We start from the raw sequence: 25,323 nt of genomic DNA on the forward strand, positions 1-25,323 counted from the left end.
CCTCCTCCTTTTATAAATTCACTTTGAATTATAGTTGTTAATATGTTTGTATTTGTCTTTCCTATGAAATTTTAAAATTATATTCTACTTTGTAGATCTGATATTAAATTGTTCACCCCTGATGAAGTCTCATAAAGAGACGAAACGCGTTGGGTAACCTTTGAAAACCATCACGATCTGTAAAATTGTCTCAAAACTTGCATTTGCATTTTGTTTTAAATGTTTTAATAAATGTTTTATATTGAAAAATGTTTATGGTAATTATATTATAAAGGAAAGACTGGAAGTATTCTGATCAATTATATAGGGCGCTACATAACACTATTGGTTTGGCTATTGGTTGTGGATCTCTCTAGTAGGGGATCAAGTGTTATAAAGCGACCAACTCTGCTCAGCGCAAAATCTAGAGATATTGTGTACTATATATATATATATATATAAAGTGGATTAGTCCAGCTCTCAGGCGTATGGACCCCCACGAGGGAGAATAGCCAGCGGCCGTCGGTGTTTTAACAGTCGGGATCCCGATGTCGGGTAAATGTCGGGACCCCGTCCGGCACCCTATTATAGTCCACTACTAGATAAAGAAAATTCCAACTTGCTTTGGATAGGTCATATTTTGAATGTATCTACGATGAAGTGCAGAAGTAAATGAAGACTTGTCTACAATTTAATGACAACTTTGCTGCACAACCAGAGGGCAGATGCAGAGAGGAAGTTCTGAGATTCAGTTAGTGGCAAATTCTTTTAATGGAGCCCCTTTTACCCCAGGTATAGTGCATTGCAAACTGAAAAATGTGCCCCAGTACAATAGTTCCTTTTGCCAGTTAAAATATTTGGTACTTATGTATTATCTGGGCTCCCATGTTAAATGCACCCCATTTTTTCATTACCCTATTTTCCAACTACGCATGGAGTTGATTTTATATAGTGTGGCGAGCGGACGCGGTCTCATAAGAAAAACGGGAGCCCAGATATTACATAAGTACCAAATATTTTTATTCCAAAATAAATCTCCAATAATATTGATTATGTTTAATGACTATCACATTTCCATTTGGGCCCTTAATCACATACCACACATGACTGGGAGAATATAAGTATTTGGGAGTTTTCCAATATATAAAGAGAATGTGTAGGGTGGAAGAGATTTGAAGACGGGTTTGATACAAAATCCCGGCGGTCAGAATCCCGGCATTGAAAATCCTGATGCCAGAATCCCGAATGCTGAAATCCCGACAAGGGGAGGACATGGATCACCACCCCTTCCAGGCCCACGCAGCGGGCCCGGTGCCTCGCTATGCTCGGTACACTAATTTATTCTCCCTCTATGGGTGTCGTGGACACCCATAGAGGGAGAAAGTGTTGGGATTTCAGCGGTCGGGATTTTGAACGCCGAGATTCTGACCGCCGGGATTATAACTGCATCCCTTGAAGACACTGCTGTACCTAGAATGCTTTGCAACTGAAGCAGACCTAGAACATGTTACATCAGGTAAGTAAAGCTTTATATACTGTTAGAACATGTATGAAGTGATAAAGGTAAGCTAGACAGAATAAAGTGATAAAGGTTTTTCCCACCGGTGTTCAATGGAATGTTATTTTTATTGTATACTGTAGCGTTACCTTTACTAACTAGCACTAGGTATAAGCAGAAATAAAAGGTATAAATTCTGGACATCGGGCTTCATAATCCTAACTCCCTGGTAAGTGACAGGTGAGAGAACCCACATGTGATATGAAGGAATGGGCATGTGCAGTACCTATATCGGTACTATATCGGTACTGCGCACAGGCTGGTCCCGGTGCCTGTAACATACAGGCGCCGGGACCATGATTACTTCTGTGGGCTGCTGCCGAAGCAGCCCATAGAAGCTGGCCATATGCGCAGTACATATATTTGTACTGCGCATGCGCCAGTCTCGGCGCCTGTCATCATAGGACAGGCGCCGGGGACCTGAAGGCAGCGGTGGTGACAGGGGGAGGGGGATGCCTGCGGGCAGAGGCAGCCCCCCTCCCTGAAAGAGGTAGGAGCCACCACTGATGATAAAGAGTGTCAGCGGTTCCCTACCCCCAGGATGGGGCAGAAATGTGCTGAACTCTGGTCAAGATTCTGTGTTGAAGTGTAAATGATCTAGAACTTGCACTAGATTGTTTGGGGTTGAATTCGGTACAATGCACATACAGGCAAATACACCCTAAATGGTATGCAATGTACAATTCATGCACGTAAAGCATTATAGTGTTAAACAATATATTAAAGAAATCTTTCAACAATTGACACTTTATAACTTCAGCCAGACTTCCACTTATCGTCAGGATTCTATGTAAATGTGACATGAATGTGCATAACTGAAATGAATAATATTTCGGATGAATCATAAATGTTTGAACTAATGCAGGCAGTCCAAACAAGAGTAAGTAGTTCCTATTGGTGACTAGTCTAATGGCTGAGTGCTCCCGGGCCCCTCCAAACGGCCCCGAACTTCTCCAAGTGGCCACAATCCGCTGAAGCCGGCAGCAGCAGCCCCAGGGGAGCAGGAGATGCTGCAGAAGGCAGCGGCTGCCCCTCCTGTGGTGAGTATTTCTGAGGCAGGACAAACCTGCCCTGGTAGGTTTGTCCTGTCCCAGGAAAACCCGCCACTCAAGGGGTTAAGGGTCCACTTAAGGGAGTCTGTTTATTGTGTTGTATTCAATGCCATCGAGAGGGGAGGGCAGGTACTTTTTACCCAGGCTTGGGTCTGTTGGAGGGGCTTGGGTCCTTGCCCCTTCACCTGCTGCAGAGACCGGGCAGTGGAAGTAGAGAGCAGAGGCTGCCATAGGAGCACAGTCTCTCTCCCCCACTCAGCACATGCTGCTTAGTGACAAGTGCTGAGCTGGGGAGAGAGGCACACAGCCCGCACCCCACTGCAAATGTTTTTTTTTTACAGGGGCGTGACCATGCTCCTCCCATTGGATATGCACCTCCTGTTGACCACGCCCATATTTTGAGGCCTGGAGGCACTTTCCTTGTTGTATTCAGAAAGTCATAAGTTTTCCAACCTCATATCACAATGCATGAAAACAACAGAAATAGCAAGGACCCTTATGACAGCGACCTTAAGGGGTTGTCCAATTAAACCCATCTTGAAACTTAGGCCCTTATTCAGATCTGATCGTATGTACAAATTTGTTTGGAAAATGGGAAAAACCATGTGCACTGCAGGTGGGGCAGATGTAACATGTGCAGAGAATTAGATTTGGGTGGGGTGTGTTGAAACTGAAATCTAAATTGCAGTGTAAGTATAAAGCAGCCAGTATTTACCCTGCACAGAAACACAATAACTCACCCAAATCTAACTCTCTCTGTTACATCTGCCCCACCTGCAGTGCACATGGTTTTGCCCATTTTCCAAACAAATTTGTACTGCGATCAGATCCTCTTAAGGGCCTTAGATTGTCCCTTAAGAGGATAAGGTATTGTGCAAAGTTTGAAGACGATAAGTTAAGGCTTTCGTGGGTTATTGTGGAACATCCCTACACACACACACAAATATACACACACACACACACAAACATTGTTTAATTATATTTATGTAGATGATGTTAGAGTGCAAGACATTTCCCTTTGTTTTACACCTTCAAAATTGAATTGCTGTAATTGGACCTATTAGATGCGCAATTGGAGCGGTTACTAGGACACAGAACACAAGAGCACCATTGTGCTCTTACCACTCTTTCCCTTTACTGCTTAACCCTTTGAGTGCCAAGATCTCTGTAAGAGATGCACAAATTATCGCATAAAAATACCAGCATCGCTCAAACTTGTTTCCTATATAAGATAAACCTCACAGGTCATTATGGTGAATACAAATGTTTGCTTGGCAATTCATTCACTTGGAACCTTAAAACAAAAAATATACAAAAAAACAAGGCATTAAAGGATAATAGTGTTCAAAACAAATACCTAGAATCGATGACTGAAATACACCAGCGTTCTCATGAAAACGACTATGGAACGCTGGGCATTCCCATATGGTAATGGGGCAGCCCGGCGCTCCCCGCCCATCTCCGCCCCCCCCTCGCTGCCATGGGTGCGTGCACCCGGCGACCCGAAAGGTCGCCGTGAGTGCACGCACCATGCGCCTGCACATGCGCAGAAACACGCCTGCGCGTGCGCAGACGCACAACATGGGTACTGCATGCGAATGCGCGCAGTACCGATGCTCTAAGATTTTCCATGGATTCTTGACATTCAGTAGGATGTAAAAAGAGACTGTGCATTGTGTATACTATAGGTATTGTTCCTCATTAGCCACTTTTAGACCAACTGTCTGGAATTTGCCGGGTCTCAGCCCTTACCCTGGTAAAGAGCAGGGTCGGGGACTTGGCACTTAGTGCCCAATTCAAGTTGGCTCACAAAAGCAAAAACTCTCTCTAATGGGCAAAATGAGGCAGATGTAACATGTGCAGAGAGTTAGATTTGGGTGGGGTGAGTTCAAACGGAAATCTAAATTGCAGTGTAAAAAAATAAAGCAGCCAGTATTTACCCTGCACAGGAACAGCTATTTTTAAAGCGGCAATCATTTACACTGCAAAACCAGTTTGATTTTAAAGTGTAAATGATTACCACTGTAAAAAAACTGGAGATTTCTAACCAAATCTCTCACTATCTGAATCTCTCATCCTATTAAATTTCACCCATAATATCTCAACCAAATCTAACTCTCTCTGCACATGTTACATCAGCTCCACCTGCAGTGAAGCATGGTTTTGTCCATTAAAATAGGAGTTTGATTTTGCAAACCAACCTGAATCACCCCCTTAGTCCCAGGTATTTTGCATCAAGACTTGCAGAAAACCCAGGTTGATGTGTGTTCAAATACCGTGGACGTGTAAGAGGGGTATTTGTAAAACAGTTTGCATCGCAATCAAAATGGAAACTTTTAGCAGTGTTTATTGGAGTATCCATATATATTACTGCATTGATTTATTTTTCACACTAAAGGCCCCAGTTATCAACAATAATGTATCACCTTATGCATTTATTGTATAGTATCACTGTGATACCAACCAAAATACAGCTTAAATCCAATAAATACTTACCAACATTGCCTCCCTCAGCGGCATACTCCGCACTCCCGCTGACAACATCAATCTGGCAGAGACAGACTTCTATGTCATGTGAGGCTGCAACACAGTTCAGAATTCAAATAAGGTTAACACGCCAACTGCCCGTTAGTCCCGGCAAGCAATGTTGGGCAATGTTTAGAGAGGCAGTTGGTGTGGCTCCCCTATTTGAACATTGGCCTGCTGCAGCCTCACCTCTGGAGTTGCCACTGCCCAGAAAGTTTTGCTGAAGCCAAAAGGCAGCACTGGATCACTGTGTACATGAAGACCCAGCACCGCACAGGGGAACCCAGCGCTATGATCAACGTTTAAGAAAAAACACCTTTGTATCGTAAATTATGATATAAATCTGTTCTCCGGAGAAAAAAATGTGCTGCCTTTCCAAAACCAAACCAAATCCATCAGCAGCGTAGTCCTGGTATGGATTATAAAAACTAGATACAATACGTGGCATAGCTTGCAAGCCAGGGCATCTTGATGGGTTTGGCCCAGAATTTTGTGTGTCAGTGATATTAAGGGGGGTATTCAATGTGAGGGTCACAGCGGTTGAGCTTGCTCGACTGCCGTGACCCAATCCTGTTCTCGGTCAGCTCGACCGAGAACGTGCAGGTGGGATTTAATGTCCCGCCTGCCGGGGAGCGAGAAGTTGTGGCCGGGAAGAGACGAGCTGCAATATATAATATAATATGAAATTCCTCTGTCCCCACTCAGGGTGCCCCCCGGACGGAGGCAGGTGGTACCTGGCCAGACAGCGGGATCTGTGCAGTGCCGCATTGATCAATATATTTTAGTTAGTGCAAATGTTTCAACTCTGTACTATGCCATAAGAGAGGAGAAATAAATTGAAGAAATTTAATATATTTTTTTTTTTTTTAGAAAACTCTGACTACTAAGGAGAGCTGAAGATTGTTTTTATTGATCAAATATCAAATACATTTTAGGGAATAATTATTTTTATTTTTAAATGGTTATGTACAACCTATAGGAATGGTGATGGGCACCAGGTTTGCCCTTAGCTATGCAAATCTCTTCATGTCATACTGGGAAGATCAAACTGTGTGATATTGAGATATGCTGGTGGAAGGCCAAAAATTGTTTTGTGATTCTTTAAACATGAGCAATTTTTATTTAATTTATTTATAATATTTTTAAAGGCCAGGAAGTAACTGTATTTTTAGATTTGCATCTATAAGTGAAAGATGGAAAAAATTAAGGTACCTAGGAAACTATAATAGTTAAAAGATAATAGTTTTATCAAAAAATCTAGCCAACAAAGGTCCGTTTAAGCATTTAGGCAAAAATAGAAGCATCTCTTTGGACACCAACCAGTCAACTTGAGGTTCATGTTGTCGATTACTAACATCTGTGGAGGAGGACTACCACTGATTCAGAGGACTGATGATCCTGTGAGAATACACACATTTTATAGTATCAACGCTATTTATATGTATTAGCATGTGAGTGCAATTGTTTAATACATGCTGTTAAAGTTTAAGATAGAAAAATAACCACTTATTACAAATTGCAATCTTATGAAAAAAACCATCATGACAGAATAAACAATGATCACAATATACCTCAGGAATATAGTTAAACATATAGGTGAGATAGAGATCAAGACAGAATGAACCATCGACAAATGCCCATCAACCAAGAATAAAAACATTAAGTTTACAAGAAAAATATTATTGTGCAAATTTTTCAAAAGTAAAGAAAAAGAAACAATGGTGACGCTCACAGAGGAACCCATACATTTGGACTACATCAAGTCAGGAGAAATCAAGAGTCATAGTAAGAAATTTAAGAAAGCATCACAATTTTATACTACCCACATAAGAGGAAATGTTATCAATACCTTCCCACAATTAGTCAATAAAGATCTATAAAATATCAACAACAAGAACTAAAGAAGAACTCTTAACTTGGAAATAAAGAACAAGAAATAAAATTGGAATCACTTATAACTGCTGACTTGACATCATAATACACAATAGTAGAACACAACAAAGAAAAGGAAGCCATCAGATGGTCACTGGGCTGATCATAACACTCAGAAGAATAAAAGAAATTCATTACGGAATCATTTCATACTTGAAAATAACTTCAATTGAGACTACTAACTACAGAAGAATGGGACGACAATAGTCACCTGTTTTGCCCCCAGTATTGCTGACATACTGTAGTCATGGCTTATTAGGAATTCAATGAAATTCTACTAAGTGTAACTTGGGGTGCAGTTATACTCAAATGGTGCTGATACATAGATGACATCCTCCTCAACCAACAAACATTTATATACAGAAAATCCACAAACTTGAAGGACACCAAGCAAAATGTGGATTACCATTAAAGTCTATTAACCCCATCATAACCAAAATGATTCCACAGATGTGGGATATGTATACCTTGAAAACACATCAGAAGTGAAAAACTCACATACACATGTCAGTAAATGGATCTGCTTTGAACTTCAAGGACTTCATAACTTGTAACACCACAAATGTAGTATATCTGGTAGAATGTAACTGTGGCAGAAGAACTGCCAGGGCAACCAAAACCAGGGCCGGACAGGCCATCTGGCCCTTCTGGCAAATGCCGTAAGGGCCGATGGCCAGGTGGGCCGAATTTGAGTCCCGCTTCCTGCTGGCAGCGGCTGGAACTCTCCTCTGTTCATCGGCGCTGGCTGCGGCTTTAAGGATATGGCTGCTGCTTTGGGAACATGGCCGCCGGCCTCCTGCACTGAGGACCTGTCTAGATAGTGCACAAGGCCGGCATCGGGCGGGACGAGGGGCAGGAGGAGAAGCCAGGATAGAAGCAGCACAGCCTGCCTGTGCTGATCCTAACAAGGCACCATACTTCCTACTTCCGGCTGGTTTATGCATGCACATTACTTCCCCCTGCTAGTGCTGCAGGCCTGCAGACAGCCTCGTGTCCATCCTAAATCAGCTTTACAGCCTCAGATAAATAGCATTTGTACAGGGGAGAACAGGACTGAGGAGCCAGGACACCACAGGCTTCTCCCAGAGAACTTCTCTGAGAGAAGCCCGTGGTGTCCTGACTCCTCAGTCCTGTTATTGTGCAGGGGGATCAGCCTGTGGTGTCCAGTTATTGTGCAGGGGGAGCAGCCTGTGGTGTCCAGTTATTGTGCAGGGGGAGCAGCCTGTGGTGTCCAGTTATTGTGCAGGGGATCAGCCTGTGGTGTCCAGTTATTGTGCAGGGGGAGCAGCCTGTGGTGTTCTGTTATTGTGCAGGCGGAGAAGCCTGTGGTGTCCCGTTATTGGGCAGGGGGAGCAGCCTGTGGTGTCCAGTTATTGTGCAGGGGATCAGCCTGTGGTGTCCAGTTATTGTGCAGGGGGAGCAGCCTGTGGTGTCCAGTTATTGTGCAGAGGATCAGCCTGTGGTGTCCAGTTATTGTGCAGGGGGAGCAGCCTGTAGTGTCCAGTTATTGTGCAGGAGGAGCAGCCTGTGGTTTTCTGTTACTGTGCAGGGCTGCAGCCTGTGGTTTCCTGTTATCATACAGGGGGAACAGACTGTTGTGTCCTGTTATTATACACAGGGAGCAGCCCTGTAATGGGCATTACGGTGTGTTCCATAATGTGTTAAGCCTCCTTTTTCTGATGCCACACCTCTTCTCCATGAGACCACGCCCCCTTTTCACAGCGCAAGGGTCCTGCCTGCTGCAGGTGGGTTTGTGTGCTCAAAATTTTAGGGCCGATTTCTGCTCCCAGTCTGGCCCCGCCCAGAACCCATATCAGTGAACACTTCAAAAACATCAAAAAAGGTCCCATTACACATCACGTGCCAGACCATTTTTACACCGATCTTCAATGGTCTCCAAACTCTATCAAACATTTCACAGGGTTAATACATATTAATCCAAACTGGAAGGAAATAAATATGTAGAGAGATTTAACAAATGCAAAGATGCAAACAATTTTCGAATTTCAAAATCTCCATCGGGTTAAAACCAGGATTTTGAAATACAACGGTTCTGTTGACACACACACACACACACACACACACACACACACACACACACACACACACACGTTTATAATTCATGTTTACAACCAGATTAATACATTTTCTTTTTTCAGATTCTTCTTTTTTTTTCTGAGGTACATGAACACACAATTGCTGTCATTTAAAAAAAATGACCGAACCTCTACCTACTGTTAAACAAGTCACACAGTCTGACATCATGTCCACTTCCTGGAAACCTCAGGAAGTGACTGCAAAGTACTGTCCAGCAACACTAATGGAGTACAAAACCAGAAATGGCCAGCACTTGCCTTAAAAAAAGTGACCAGGAACTGTGTCAAAAGGACCACTGCCATGGACAGGGGTGGATCCAATAGAAAATGACAGGGGGCACCATGACAGGAGAGGGTTTGGGAGGAAGGTGTTAGTGGTACCAGCAGTGGCATAGTTATTAAATTTGCACCCCCCTGCCGCAAATTAGGGTTAACAACCCCCCGTAGGGTTAACAACCCCCCCCCCCCCGTGCGGCCGTTACCTCCCGCTGACGGCGCTTCTGTCTGCAGGTCCCGGCTCCTGCTGCTAATAAAAAGTGACACTCCCCGCCACCATGGGTGCTGTGGGGCTATAGTTACCCCACTGGGTACCAGTGCACATGCTAAGAGAGCAGCAAGAGAGAGGAGGAGAACAGAGAGATGGCGGGAATGGGAATAAAAATAGGCCCTGGCGTTAAAAGTACACAGGCACACCTTGGTGTCAAAATTGAAGGATGTAGTTGTGTGCACACCGAAGGCGCGCTCCAGAGAAGGGGGTGTGGTCACTCAAAAGGAAGCATGTCCTTGAGTGTAGTGTACCACACCATATACCACCTCTCCACTTTATGCAACAAAATACTAGACCCCATTGTACTTGCCCCTTACACATGATGCCAAATGGAATGAGCCAAAATTCACATAATGCCAAATGGATTGTGCCGAAATTCACATAATGCCAAATGGATTGAGCCAAAATTCACATAATGCCAAATGGATTGAGCCAAAATTCACATAATGCAACACGAATTGAGCCAAAATTCACATAATGCCCCACGAATTGAGCCAAAATTCACATGATGCCTCACAGATTGAGCCAAAAATCACATAATGCTACATAGATTAAGTCAAAATTCACAATATGCTTCATAAAACACAGTGTTGCTATCCCCTGGCTAGATAGACTGCAAAGGCAAGTCAATTTTCACTAACCACCATACACAGTGTACTTGGCTGTACACATGGGATAAGCTCTAGCATGCTGGATATTATCACAGGGACGCGCATTGCTATCGCTATGACCCCTACATGCGGAGCGATGTAGGAGGCACTTTCTAAGCGATTTAGTGAGATCACTCAGGAAATACCCTGAAATCGCCCAGTGTGTAGGCCCCTTAAGAGTACAGAGATATGGTGAACCATCTACCTGTAGGTAATGTTGTGTGTTATTATGTGCACAACCTGATATTTACCAGCCTCCATGTCTCCCGTAGTTGGTAGCTTTCTTCTTGGGTTACACCTCCTTGGTGCAGCAGCTGTAAAAAAATATTATAAAAAAATAAATTTCGAAGGGGAATGATCCATTTCTCTGTTGCTGTAGATTAATAATAATTAAGGCAAGAGAGTTATCCGATTAACCAAGATAATCTACGATTGCAGTGATTCCACTTATCTGCTAAAAAAGCCTTTTTTTTTTCGCTGATATGCGCACTTCTATTTTTAAATTATCCTATTACAAATTTCCAAAAACTGTGGGCCTGCAATGTGTTACCCAGCTACAAGTACAGGTGAAACTTGGGCTACCAATCTATATCCGAAAAAAGGACAAAATTAGGATCAAAGTATGAAAGCATGAAAACACCATTTTTTTATAATTAAAATATGTAAAATGACTGCAATATGCATTTAACAAAAAAACTGGAAAAAGTGAAAAAGCAAAAATTTTTAGTGGAAAATAAATGATCAGGAGACATGAAAATGAGTAAAAATATATATTTGGGTCAATTAAAAGCACTAATAGATGACTCCTACCTGCAAGCCTAAAAACACTGATATTAAACCTGACCCATACCTTGTACCCCCATTTCCAACACAATGCACTTTTTTTAACATAAAACTGACATCTTATTATTATTGACGAATGAAAAATAAATACTGTACAATCATCTTATGGTGTGTACACACGGTACTTTTTGCCTTCCGATGTTGATGATATAGTCAACATCGGATCGGAAGCAGATCGCAAGGGTTTTAACCCTTCAGATCCCGATCCGATTCCGATGCGCGTTCACGTATCGCAAGGCAGAAAGTCTTGTCTGCCTTGACTATATAGTGCAGATCTGCACTATATAGTCAAGATTGTATGCAAATCGGATGTGCCTTCAGATACTATCCACGATCCTATCTGATCAGATCGTGGATAGTATCTGAAGGCACATCTGACCGTGTGTACACACCATTAGTTAAAAAGGGTGATGGCCAAGGGGTTTTGAACCAAGTCCAGACATTTTAACACCAAATTATATTTTGACAAAACCTTACACTGTGTCATTTACAATGCAGTAAATAATCTATTATTAGTCTGGTGTTTTAATGCATACCAAAAATTGCTAAAATGAAACATATTTTTATTAGTCAATGGAAAACTATCAAACCTATTTAAGCATTATAAAAAAGCATTAAATAATGTAATAAAATATATGTAATTTATTTAGATACCATGAGAATGTGCTGATGAGGTCATGCTCTCAATTACCTGCAAACAAACTGCTATTTGTAACAGGGGAATACATATACATTTTAAATTACTATGTAATTGTGGAAGAACATTAAGTTTACTCTAAATCAACCTATAGTAAATTTATACTGAATAACGCTACTCACCTCCTGTACTCAACTTAGCTCACTGCTATTTCTGCAAATAACCTAAGGAACAATTGGGGGGATAGTAATAGGGTGAGATTTCAAAAAGTCAGAATTTGCATGCAAGATAGTGTGATTTTTAAGAAAAAAGTGAGGGTTTTACTAATGAAAATGTGCGATTTTTAGACATGTGCACTTTTTAGTAATGATAATGTGTGATTTTTTTTGACATGTGCAATTTTTTTTTAGACCTGAAAGTGTGCAGTATTTAGTAAAAAAAAAAAAAAAAATTGCACGAGCATAGCTGGCCCGAGCTCATCGAGCTAGACCTGGTTCCAAAAATATGGGGGACAAAAAGCGTAGGGGTCCCCCATATTGCTGAAACCAGCCCAGGACTCTTGGAGCTGTCCTGGTTCCAAAAATATGGGGGGATGAAAAAACTGGGGGGCCCCCATATTTTATAACCAGGACTGGTCCAAGAGTCCAGGGCTGGTTTCTGAAATACAGGGTTAACCCTACATTTTTGTCCCCCATATTTTTGGAACCAAGTCCAGCTCAATGAGCCCGGGGCTGGTTATGCTCAGGGCCGGCTCTACCATTAGGAAGCTTTAGGCAGCTGTCTAGGGTCCCTTGACTCTAATGGAGGCCACACACGCACCGATGTGGGCGGTGCGATGCTGTACGATGGGGTGCGCGCTCCCGTGGCACCTCATCGTACAGTACAAAAAGTGCTGCACATACTTTTTGTACTAGCCTTTTCTAGCATAGCATCGCATCGCATGCACATCGTATGCACAAGGCATACGATGCGATGCTATGTGTGCTAGTTAAGCCGGGATCGGTGCGTTTGTGGGCTGCATAACAGTCACAAAATTAAAAATGACTGAGAGAGGAATCATAGTTAAATGAAAACAGCAAATGTTGAACTACCAAGACACCACCTTCGCACTTTCACCTGAGGTTTTGTAAAATCAGCATTGGTATGTTGGTGGTGGTGGGAGCCGTAAGCTGAAGTTTTGCCTAGGGCGCTAAAAATCCTTGCACCGGCCTTGGAAAGCACATGAATTGTGCAGGGCAACACTTTAGTTGTGCTAAAAAGACTTAGAGGTTTATTCTGGTTTATTCGCTCGGATATGAATTTGCATCCTTGTGAGTGAACCAGATCCCGCCTTGCAAATGGTGGTACAACAGCCCAGCATTCACAAGGTTATGTTTTACATAAACATCCATTCGCATTTCAGTAGGAACCTCCCACATCCGATCATGGAAAGATGTGGAAGGTGCATGCTCTGAGCAACCTTACATATGCGTGTACACTCGGGGGGAAGTGGATGGGCAGCTGATATCCGGTGATGTCAGATTCCTGCCCCCGGCATGTGTGTCACGGCCCCATAAGCATGAAAACACTGGGAACGCCCATGAAACACTGGGCACAGATGCATTCCCGTATGCTAATGACCAGCCCGGTGCCCCACTTCTGCATGTCTGAAACTACCACCTACTTAACTTTTTTCTCAGACCAGCCAACCAGGCAACTCATCAAACCAGCAAACTTCAATTCAACTTGTGACATCTGACTTCTTCTGCATGTATTAAATAAAAACATTGTTAAAAATTCAATTGTCTGTATTAGTGGAGTTTTTATTTATTACTTTTCATTGAATGTAAAAAAAAAATATAAAAAGTGCATGAGGTCTGTCATGTCTATTCAATGTGCACAAACTGGATGCATGGACCCATCTCTCAATATCTGCCACTGAAGGGAAGACGGGAGAGGCAACTGCAACTGCCAATCCATTTTTTTCAAGGATTTCCCATCAACACATATTTTCCCACTAACGAACCACCTTTTCTTTTGCCTGCACCTTCTTTCCATATTTTGATTTCCCGGTCTATTTTCTTCACCCCTTGCCATCTTCCTCCTCTTCTTTTGAAGTTGACGAAGTCTTGATGGCTGCCGAACATAAGCCACATATACGAAGGCACAATTGTATTCTCCACATAAGAGGAGCAAAATAAGATCCAATTTAGACATTATGGTTCCTATTCATCTAGCTTAAAATCCCAACATTAAATACACAAACGGGCATTTCATACCATAGCAGGGGATGTAGTTAAATGGCCAGCAGTCAAAATGTTGATAGAAGGTTGGCCACGGAACACGGACAGTTATGTTATTTCATGTATTTTTTCTGTGTTGCCCTTAGAACTGTGATTCCACTGATGAATCCATGGCTAGATGGGGATGGACATATGTACTTGACAATTATGCTGTTGACAGTCAAAATCTCAACAGCATAATGTTGACTTTAGGGACACAGTAGTATTATTTAAAGGATTACTTAAATAATTTTTACATTCCGCATTGTAACGGTAAACATGACGCTTTACCGTAATTTCCACAGTTTTAATGGAAACATGTTGAAAATGCTTTAATGAACATTACTACTGTGTCGGTATTCTACAGACAACATTATGTTGTCAACAGTTTTATTCTCTACAGCAGGGGTGTCAAACTCAAATTCATCGGGGGCCGCATCAGCAGTTTGGTCACCCTCAAAGGGCCGCTGTATAATAATAATGCAATGACAGCACAGGCTGCTCCCGCTGTATAATAATAATGCAATGACGGCACAGGCTGCTCCCGCTGTATAATAATAATGCAATGACAGCACAGGCTGCTCCCGCTGTATAATAATAATGCAATGACGGCACAGGCTGCTCCCGCTGTATAATAATAATGCAATGACGGCACAGGCTGCTCCCGCTGTATAATATAACAATAGTAAAGCCATGACACAAATTATTATACAGGGGGAGCAGCCTGTGGTGTCATTGCATTACTGTTATACAGAGGGAGCAGCCTGTCGTGTCATGGCATTACTTTTATATTATACAGGGGGAGCAGCCTGTGGTGTCATGGAATTATTATTATACAGGGAGAGCAGCCTGTGGTGTCATGGCATAATGCCATGACACCACAGGCTGCTCCCCCTGTACAATAATAATGACACCACAGGCTGCTCCCCTGTATAATATAAAAGTAATGCCATGACACCACCACCAGATATATTGTTTTTTTATGTAACTTACTGTATTTTATCCCTCAGGCTCCTTTACTGCTGCTGCTGCTGCTGCGGCTCCAGTAATTTCAATTCCTCTGCGCCGCGGCCTGTCCTGCTGCGGACCCCCGACTCGGCCTGCCTTCCTTCCTCTCTGCAGATGCGTGGGTGGGAGGCGTCATCGTCATGACGTCCCCACCCAGCGTCTGCCACTGCCTCGATAAGAGGGAACAGGCTGCCGGGCCCTCCTCCACGTAGCCGTGGAGGCCGGCGGCCATGTTCCTGTGGCCGCAGACATCTTAAAAGACCACAGGAACATAGTCGCCGGCAGTGCAAAAAAAACCTCTCAAAAAAGAGAATAAAAGGTGAAGGCTGGCGGCGGCTGCGCGGGCCACATGACGAGGTCTGTCGGGCCGGATTTGGCCCACGGGCCTTGTGTTTGACACCCGTGCTCTACAGCATAACCATCAACCAAACATACGTAGCCCAATTCCCCCAATTCCTAGTCAGGGATCCCTGTTCCTGCACTAACGTACAATTTATCAAACAGTGAAAAGCTCTTTTAAGAAAAGAAACTGAATTAATAAAGATTGTCCTCTGAACCAGTATTGTTGCCTGGGGCCAAGAATGTCTGTATCCAGCTCTGGCTATACGATATACAGTACATGAACATATTGCTACATTGTGAACGAGCTGTATCTGGTTGAACCATTCATTGACTATCCATGTACTTGGCCAAAAGGTTTCTGTGCGATAATGTTGTCAAAAAATATTTATTTAGAAGAGATTTGAGAACATTACTTGTTGTGTGGGCATTTACTTGTCATCAGAAGCGTCAGGGCCGCGTAACACAAATACAATATTGGTGAATGTATGAATATTTGACTTTGTAAGATGCTCTCTACTTCTTTGGAATTCCACCATGATCATTGTACATTTGCACGATTGGTTTCAGTTGATACATCTACAGTGTCTAAATAGACAGTTAATAGGTCAACACCAAAAGGTTGACATGCAGCAGGTTGACAGGGTAAAAAGGTTGACATAGTTAAAAGATCGACATGAGTTTTTCACAATTTTTTTCATTTTTGGACATTGAAACGAAAAATGTGAATAACTCATGTTGCACTTTTCATGTGTCTAACGTTTTCATCTCAACTTTTTCCATGTCAAGCTTTTGACTGTTGAAGTATAAACTGTTAATCTGATAATCCGCACCTTGCATAATATTCCTAACTTCTATTGGGCCCATTTAGCACGAATCGCATTTACAATGTGATCTGGACAAAATGTTACTGACCAGGATAGCCATTGCCGGCAACAGAAATCTTGGGGCCCTGTACAATAATATTTCTGGGGGCCCCCACCTAATCCCAAATCCACACAACGCTCTTCTGCATGAGCCTCATTTAACCTTTTGCTGCTCCAGATCCTGCTTTCAGGTGCGGACTTCTCTCGTTCTCAGTCCTGCTGGCCTGGCTCCTGGCTGCTGCTTCCTGCTGGCTCCCAGCTGCTGCTTCCTGCTGGCTCCCGGCTGCTGCTTCCTGCTGGCTCCTGCTGCTGCTGGCCTGTCACCTTTCACAAAAGAATGCTGAGCACTACGAGCAGGCAGGGCAGGTCGTACGCAGAGTGCGGAACAGACGACCTGCGCATGCGCAGTAAAAGTACAGGAGACTGAGGCCACAGCACCTGCGGGGGGGGGGGGGGGTACGGGTGTGCGCCTGAGGCCCCAGGCCGTGCGCACACACAGAGTAGATGGCTCTGCGTGCCAAGTGACAGGGCGCACACACAGTAGACGGCAGTGGCACACAGTGAGTCAGTCAGACCTTGCCAAAAACAGATGGTGCACAGTAGACGGCCGGCCCGCAAGGGTCACTGACAGGCCAGCTAGTACAGGCAGTGGCCGTGTCGGGGTATGGAAACTCTGGGGCCCTTCAGATCTCTGGGGCCCGTCACACTTTTCCCCCTTGACCCCCCCTGTCGCCTGCCCTGAGGATAGCATTGTAAAATGTGATCCCATCCCTGCGAAGTCCTGAGCCGGAAGCTGGGGGGTCTGCGCATGCACGGTTAGCTCTGACCCCCGGCAACTCTGCTGACCGCACTTCCCACCAGGGCTACACTGGACTATCGCCATCTCAGAATGGTGATAGCCCAGGGATGAGAATCTGGGCTGCCCGGTGTTGATACATCGGCCAGCTTTGCATCCCCCATATAAATCTATGGGGGAGGCGGCCGGAAGAGATGCAGGGGGGATCGCAGCAGGGATCAGAAATTCCTGCTGAGGCCCCCCTTTGATACATTCGGGGGATGGTTAAAATTTGCAGCTAACCCCCAAAAATGGGTGTTTTCAGGGATTTGGCCGCAAATATTGTTTGATAAATGTGCCCCTAAGTACTTCCATTTTGTTAATTTAAGAAAAAATACACTTTATTTTACAACTACCTTGGCACCCATTATAAATACGCACAGTGTCGTATTTACAATGGGAGTAATGCGCGTGGTGCACAAGGATCCCTGAGTCCCACAACGCACACACTGCACCCATTTTCTAATACCCTCCAGTCTCGCGATGAAGGAAGCAGCGCTGCCAGAATCATCGGACAAATTGCCCTTTTTCCAGAGGTCTGCGCATATGCAATAGAGTCATAGAAACATAGAATTTGACGGCAGATAAGAACCACTTGGCCCATCTGGTCTGCCCCTTTTTAAACATGTTACCTCAAACCATATTTGATCCTTATTTTTTTGTAAGGATATCAATATGCCTATCCCAAGCATGTTTAAATTGTACTACTGTATTTGCCTCTACCAGCTCTGATGGTAGGCTATTCCACTTATCCACTACCCTTTCTATGAAGTAATTCTTCCTCACATTTCCCCTGAATCTTCCTCCCTCTAGTGTCAATCCATGTCCTCGTGTTCTGCTGCTCCTCTTCCTGTGGAGAACGTCTCCCACCTGTACCTTCCTCCCTCTAGTTTCAGTGCATGTCCTCGTGTTCTGCTGCTCCTCTTCCTGTAAAGAATGTCTCCCACCTGTACCTTGGTAAAACCCTTGATATATTTGAAAGTTTCTATCATGTCCCCCCTTTACCTTCTCTGCTCTAAAGTATACATATTAAGATCTTTTAGTCTTTCCTGGTACGTTTTGTGTTGTAGGCCATGCACCATTTTAGTCGCCCTTCTTTGTACAGTCGCTAATGTATTTATATCCTTCTGGAGATATGGCCTCCAGAACTTAACACAATACTCTAGATGGGGTTGTACCAATGGCCTATACAGTGGTATTATTACTTCTTTCTTCCTACTGCTGATACCTCTCCCTATGCAACCAAGCATCTGACTTGCCTTCTTCATTGCTTTGTTACATTGCCTACCTGCTTTTAAGTCCCCTGAAATAGTGACACCTAGATCCTTCTCTTCCTCTAGTGCTGTACTGGGCGGAAGGGAGCTGCGTATGGCACAGAGGAGTGGGTTCAAATCGAGGAGGATGCAACCTGGCCTCTTCGTTCTTAAAGCACCCCTGTTTATAAATATTCACACAATGTGGCCAATCAAACTTACAGTATAGTATGACAACAGTACAAATGCAAACATCCATGCATGCTTTGCCAGTGGAAAATCCCATTGGATTGAACCTTGTAGCGCTGTGTGCGCTACGCTATTTGCCAGGCCTGGGCAGCGGGCGGGAAGCTGATTTTAAAGAGACTAGCCGGACGCTGATTGGCTGAATTCTCTCAGCCAATCAGCATCTGCCCAATCTTTTCAAAATCAGCAGCGCTCCCCGCCACTCCCAGCAACTCCCCAATGTCGGACGAGGAGAGCGATGTGTGTTCGGGGCAGCATGGAGGTGCGCTGGTCACCTGTCACCGCTGCTAGTAAAGTGACATGCAGCGCGGATAGCTGGCTCTTATGGCAGGAGCCGTATACACGACTCTCTCCGGCACTCCTCCTGCTTCCCGAATTGGGGAGGTGCTGACTCTGAGACAGCAACAGTAGCCCCGACCAGCTCTGGTGAAGATGTCATGGCAGCCAGTCTCACTCCCATCCGGGTGTAAGCCGCTCTCCGCAGTCAGTGGGAAGAGGACCATCTGGAGAGACTGCAGCCACTGGGGTAACTATCTGCCACAGCACCTGGGCTCCAGTGGGGGGGGGGGGGCTAATGTTCTGCTCAGGGTCCCCTGACTGTGTTAAGATGGCCCTGTGTACTTGCCCATTAGGTCACCTGGTAATTCTTAATAATGTATGTTTTGGGTGCCAACATCTCTGTGAACAATGTGCAAAATATCTGCTAAAAATGCCATCGACACTCACATTTGTTATATAAATTCAAATAAAAAAATGTGTAAAAAAAGCTTATATTCCCTATATAAGGTAACATTGCAGGTCATTATGATGAATGAAAAAGTTTGTTTGCCAATTTTCACACCAATTTTGACAAATTGACACTCAAAGGGTTAAAGCACACACTGCATATAATAATAACATACTCTGAATGTATTTACAGTAAGTGTAAGCATTGTAATCATGTTTCACCAAATAAAACTTAACTGTCAATGTCTGCCGGAGTTTATTGTGAGTGAGCAACAAGCTCTGTTAATGATAATGACAGCAGTTCAACAGAATAACAGTGCTTACAATACAGGCATTCAGCTGACCCTTGGTGTAATAGGAAGTGCTGAAGCTGTGATTGGTACGCAGAAAGGTTCTTTCATTGCAGGGGTCCTCCAAAAAGAAGAATAGTCACCACTGATTTAATACAAGTATATTGATAATATGCACATATAATATTTAGAAACTTTAATAGCAAATAACTAAAAATGAGGCATATATACAGTTGTGCTCATAAATTTATGTATTCTAGCAGAATTTGCGATTTTCTGGTCATTTGTCAGAGAATATGAATGATAACTCACAAACCTTTCTGTCACTCATGGTTAGTGGTTGGGTGAAGCCATTTATTGTCAAACAACTGTGTTTAAATCATAATGACAACAGAAACTACCCAAATGTCCCTGATCAAAAGTTTACACACCCTGGAGATTTTGGCCTGATAACATGCACACAAGTTGACACAACCGGGTTTGAATGGCTACTAAAGGTAACCATCCTCACCTGTGATCTGTTTGCTTGTAATCAGCGTGTGTGTATAAAAGAAAACAAAAAATTTGGGGGGTAGCAGCACTTAACTTATGATAGATTTGATGTATGAAAATTAAAATATAAAGATTGGACAGATTTCACATCAAAATAAATTTAATAAAATGGTGTAATAAGTGACCAATTAATAAAACATGCAATTCTGGTATAAGGGATGATGCAATTTGGGCCTCACACATGGGGGGGTGTTGTACCTGTTGGACGCCTTTGGGGACCAAAACCACAGCAAATTGAGAAGGAAATTGTATTACTGTCCACTTTTGTTGAATTCCTGATTTAGGAGTTGAGCTGTGAACTATTTCCTCACTGGATCCAGAGCCGGTGATGTGGCACAGGCCGCTGCATCGCTCCACGGAGGGGTGGGGGGGTGGGGGCTTGGTGCGGCTGCCGCGATGCTCCACAAGGGGGGGGGGGGAATCAGAGGGGGAATCATACCAGCCATATCTACATTGTTACATAGTTACATAGTTACATAGTAGGTAAGGCTGACTTGCGTCCATCTAGTTCAACCTGGTATAGATATCCATTGCTGATTTGGTAGGTTCTGGTATTTTACAGACAAATTATATTTCTTATTTGTACCCATGGATGTTTTTCTCCAGTAAATGTTTGTCCAACTTTGCCTTGAACGCATTTAATGAGCCAGCCGTTACCACCTCTCTGGGAAGAGAGTTCCAGAGTTTGACTGTTCTGACCGTAAAGAAATTCTTTCTACTAGCTGAATTAAATCTTTTTTCTTCTAATCTATACTCATGCCCTCACGTCCTAGATTCCTTTCTAGTAGAAAATAGGGTGTGTGACAGTTCCTTATATTGGCCCTTGATATACTTGTACATGTTGAGCATGTCCCCCCTTAAACGTCTCTTTTCTAATGTAAATAGTCCCAAATTGCTTAATCTCTCCCCGTAGCTTAAATTCTCCATTCCCCTAATAAGCTTTGTTGCTCGCCTTTGGACTTTTTCTAATTCTATGATGTCCTTTTTAAAGTGTGGGGCCCAGAACTGTACTCCGTACTCTAGGTGAGGTCTCACCAATGCTTTATATAGTGGCATAATTACCCTTGAGTCCCTAGTTTCCATTCCCCTCTTAATACATGCCAGAATTTTGTTGCCCTTTTTTGTAGCTACATTACAATGGGCACTACATCCTAGATTGCTGTCTATTTGGACTCCTAGATCCTTTTCAAGTATGTTGTTATCACCTGCATCAGGATCCGGACCAGCCTCTTTACCCACTGTGCCCACTTGCCAGTAGTCATCATCCATCTCTTTCTAAAGGCCAAAAACTCACGCCCCAACCTGAGCGGAGGTCGAAAGCAAGCCAGGTAGTGCTATACCCTAAACAAAAGACCCCACCTCGGTTGATTTGCACGCATTTTACAATCTACAACATTGACTCGAATTGCTGGTCATTACTAAGTTGGCTTTGTATATTATATCCAGCCAAGGAAGTATTATAGGAACGGACCTACTCCATACAGTACTCTGTAAATATGGTACCGTATAGATTGGGTTAAGTAACAGTTCCCTCTGTTGCATTGCCCATTTTTTAACCATGTCATGTCTTGTCTTTATTTTTTTAATAAATGCAACTGTATTTTAGACCCAATTGGCACAACAGCATTATTATCATTTTTAAGATATTCATTTAAATACATAGCACAGCGTACCTTTCTTTTTTCCTGTTAAACCACATAGCGCCTTGATTTCACCGATTTGAAAGAAGTATAAGAACTCTCCTAAAACTTTGTTGAACAACTGATGGTGGATATCTTTCAAATCCACAATACCTAAGGGATTTACATTGGACCAATACACACTTTTGAGGAATCCCACCAATAAGATTGTGTGATCATCTCAACAAGTTGATGTACCCTTTGCCCCTGATGAAGTCAACACCATGACGATCGCGTTGGGATAACCATTTTGTCTGATTGACTATTATGTGTATTTGATAAGAGGATCGGTTTTTATCTTTTTTTATTCACTGAACTGTACTGTAAAAACCTGTATGCCCACTGCTACGCCCTGAGGGCATTTTTATTAAATACAAAAACAAAGTGCAGGTGATATTCCCAAGTGGCGCCCTAATAGGAAGAGTACGTCCCTGTTATTAAAGGGACGATCCTCTTCTCCGTATATGTAAGATATTGTATAATACCGCCACGCTCCTTCTGATCGTCAAGGGGTCCTCTTCTCCGTATCAGACAGACCAACCCAATGATAGTGTGTTCCTGGACCACCCGAAGGTAACCAAATTTCCTCCCCAATTATGGATACCGGAAAAAATGGATAAAAAATGGCACATAGAGTAATACCATTTATTCAACAAAAGCATAAAAATACATGAAGTGAGGTAGACAGTGGCTAATTACCAAGTTGGTGGAGAACTAGGGCAAGCCAAGTTCTCTAAAGCGCATGGAAAGGAAGGTAGGTACCCGGGATGTACCTCCATGTCCAGGCTGATAGGTAAGAAAGTCCAGTGTCCAATCCTCAATAAAAACAACAGGCAACAGGAGCTCCAAGCGTGCTTTCAATCATCTACTGTGATCTTCTTCAAAGGGAGTGCTCCTGTTTGCCACTCCTTCCTATTTAACATAGCAGCATCCAATCACACATAAGCAGTATTTGGCCCACCCTACACCTACACCAATCAAATATAGGGCAGCTAAAACCAGAGTCCGTACATTTCATTCAAATGTCCTACCCGGAAGTACCCCACTTCCGGGTTGCGTTCCAGTTACTCTATGAGTAGACGCGATACCGGAAGTTCCCCGCTTCCGGGTTGCATTCCACTCGCTCAGTACATAGACGCTAGACCGGAAGAGTCCAACTTCCGGGTTGCGTCTCATCAACTCCATTCCCCAGATCTCGATGGATATTGCTGTGATGCCGCATCACTTCCTCCGGAAGTGTGGCTCCATATGATACTTCAGCGCCATCTTAGAGGTGGAAATAGCGGCAGAACAGTCCCAATATGAGGAATAAAGTGTCTCCATCTATGCAGTCAATGGCGCCATTTTATTGGTTGGGTGCATCACTTCATATTGTGTTCAAAACGTCTTAACTTTGATGTTTTTGATAGATGTTGGGCACATTTGTATTCTGGAGACACATCAGAGTAGATGGAGTTTTGATCATCACCATAAAGGCATCCCAATGGGGAAGATGTCCTCAAAATTAGAACAGAGAGATATATGTAAACACAAGGTCAGAAAGTGCACTAATGTGCAAAATAGCAAATAGTATAAAATATATCACACATATACAAAAATTAAAAAGATGGCATAATACATGTTAAAAGATAGAATAAAATATCAAAGAAACCATTTGACCTCAAAGTCCATATTAAGTCCACCAGGTGTGAGGGTATTCAATTCATATATGCATTTCATTTCTTCCCTCGCTAAGGTACTTGCCAGATTTCTGTTACGGACATTGGTGTTAATTTGTTTTAATCCTAAAAATTTTACAATATGGTTACACGAAGAATCATGTTTGGTTTTAAAATGTTGTGGTAAGGAATGTGATTCCAGACCTTTCTTTATATTATTAAGGTGTTCACCTATCCTTATTTTCAATGGTCTGGAAGTGCGTCCGATGTAAAATAAATTACAAGAACATTCCACAGCATATATAACGTTCTTACTGTTACATGTAATAAAGTCATCTATTGTGAAAGAGACCCCATTAATAGTCACCGTAGTATATTTAGAGGTGCCATTGCTTTTAATTTCACGACACCCTTTACACAATCCACACCTGTGGAATCCTTTTGTCAGTGTTCTCCCCTTGGTACTCTTTACTTAGTTGGGCGCCCGTCGCGGTCATCGCGGGTACATTTATGTCTGGCCGCGACGCGACCGACGCGATGCCCGCGATTTCCCATTGAAACCCATGTTAAACATGGAAATCGTGTCGGTCGCGTCGCGGCCGGCCATAAATGTACCCGCGATGCCCGCGACGCGATGCTCCCGATTTACCATAGGAATCAATGTTAAAAGGCGCGATGGACCCGATTTTACTGTTAAATGGCTCAATGGACCCGATTTGGCCATAGGAATCAATGTTAAATGGGCCACAGAGCCCATTAACCCTTAAATGTCCCCCCAAATTTTTAACGCCACCCCACGATCCACGCCAACCCGAAGCGTGGCGAGCGCAGCGAGCCCGCGAGGGGCGGCGGTACGCGTCCTCCGACCTTTTCATGCCCTACTATCCACTAGGGCGTGGAGTGAGAATATAATAGTGTGGCGAGCGCAGCGAGCCACCGAGCCCGAAGCGTGGCGAGCGCAGCGAGCCCCGCGAGGGGACGCGGATACCTTCACAGGTAGACGCGTCCCCTCGCGGGCTTCACAGGTGTCGGCGTCGCCACGGACACCTGTGAAGCCCGCGAGGGGACGCGTATAACTGTGAAGGTATCCGCGTCCCCTCGCGGGGCTCGCTGCGCTCGCCACGCTTCGGGCTCGGTGGCTCGCTGCGCTCGCCACACTATTATATTCTCACTCCACGCCCTAGTGGATAGTAGGGCATGAAAAGGTCGGAGGACGCGTACTGCCGCCCCTCGCGGGCTCGCTGCGCTCGCCACGCTTCGGGTTGGCGTGGATCGTGGGGTGGCGTTAAAAATTGGGGGGGACATTTAAGGGTTAATTGTGCCTATTTGGGCTCTGTGGCCCATTTAACATTGATTCCTATGGCCAAATCGGGTCCATTGAGGCATTTAACAGTAAAATCGCGGTCAATCAGCCTTTTTAACATTGTTCCCTATGGAAAAATCGCGGTCATCGCGGGCATCCCGATTTACCCGCGATGACCGCGATTTTTACCCCCGACGCCCGCGATTTCAATCGCTGGCGCCCATCTAGGTAAAGAGTACCCTCCCCTTATTTGGGGCGGTTATCAATGCACTGCGAACAATTTATTTCCTCATGTTGGGAGCTTTCCTATATATAAATTTGGGGCGATCTGGTAGGATTACCCCCAATATCGGGTCTTTTTTTAAAATCCCCCAATTTTTTTTAAAAGATCTTTCTAATGTTTTAAACTGTGCATTAAAACCAGTGATAAAAGCACAGCTAAAATTGTCCGTATTTGTCCTGGTGGGCTTAAAATCATTTAAAAGTT

The sequence above is a fragment of the Crinia signifera genome, chromosome 11 (genome assembly GCF_055691185.1).
Source record: "Crinia signifera chromosome 11, ASM5569118v1, whole genome shotgun sequence".
NCBI lineage: Eukaryota > Metazoa > Chordata > Amphibia > Anura > Myobatrachidae > Crinia > Crinia signifera.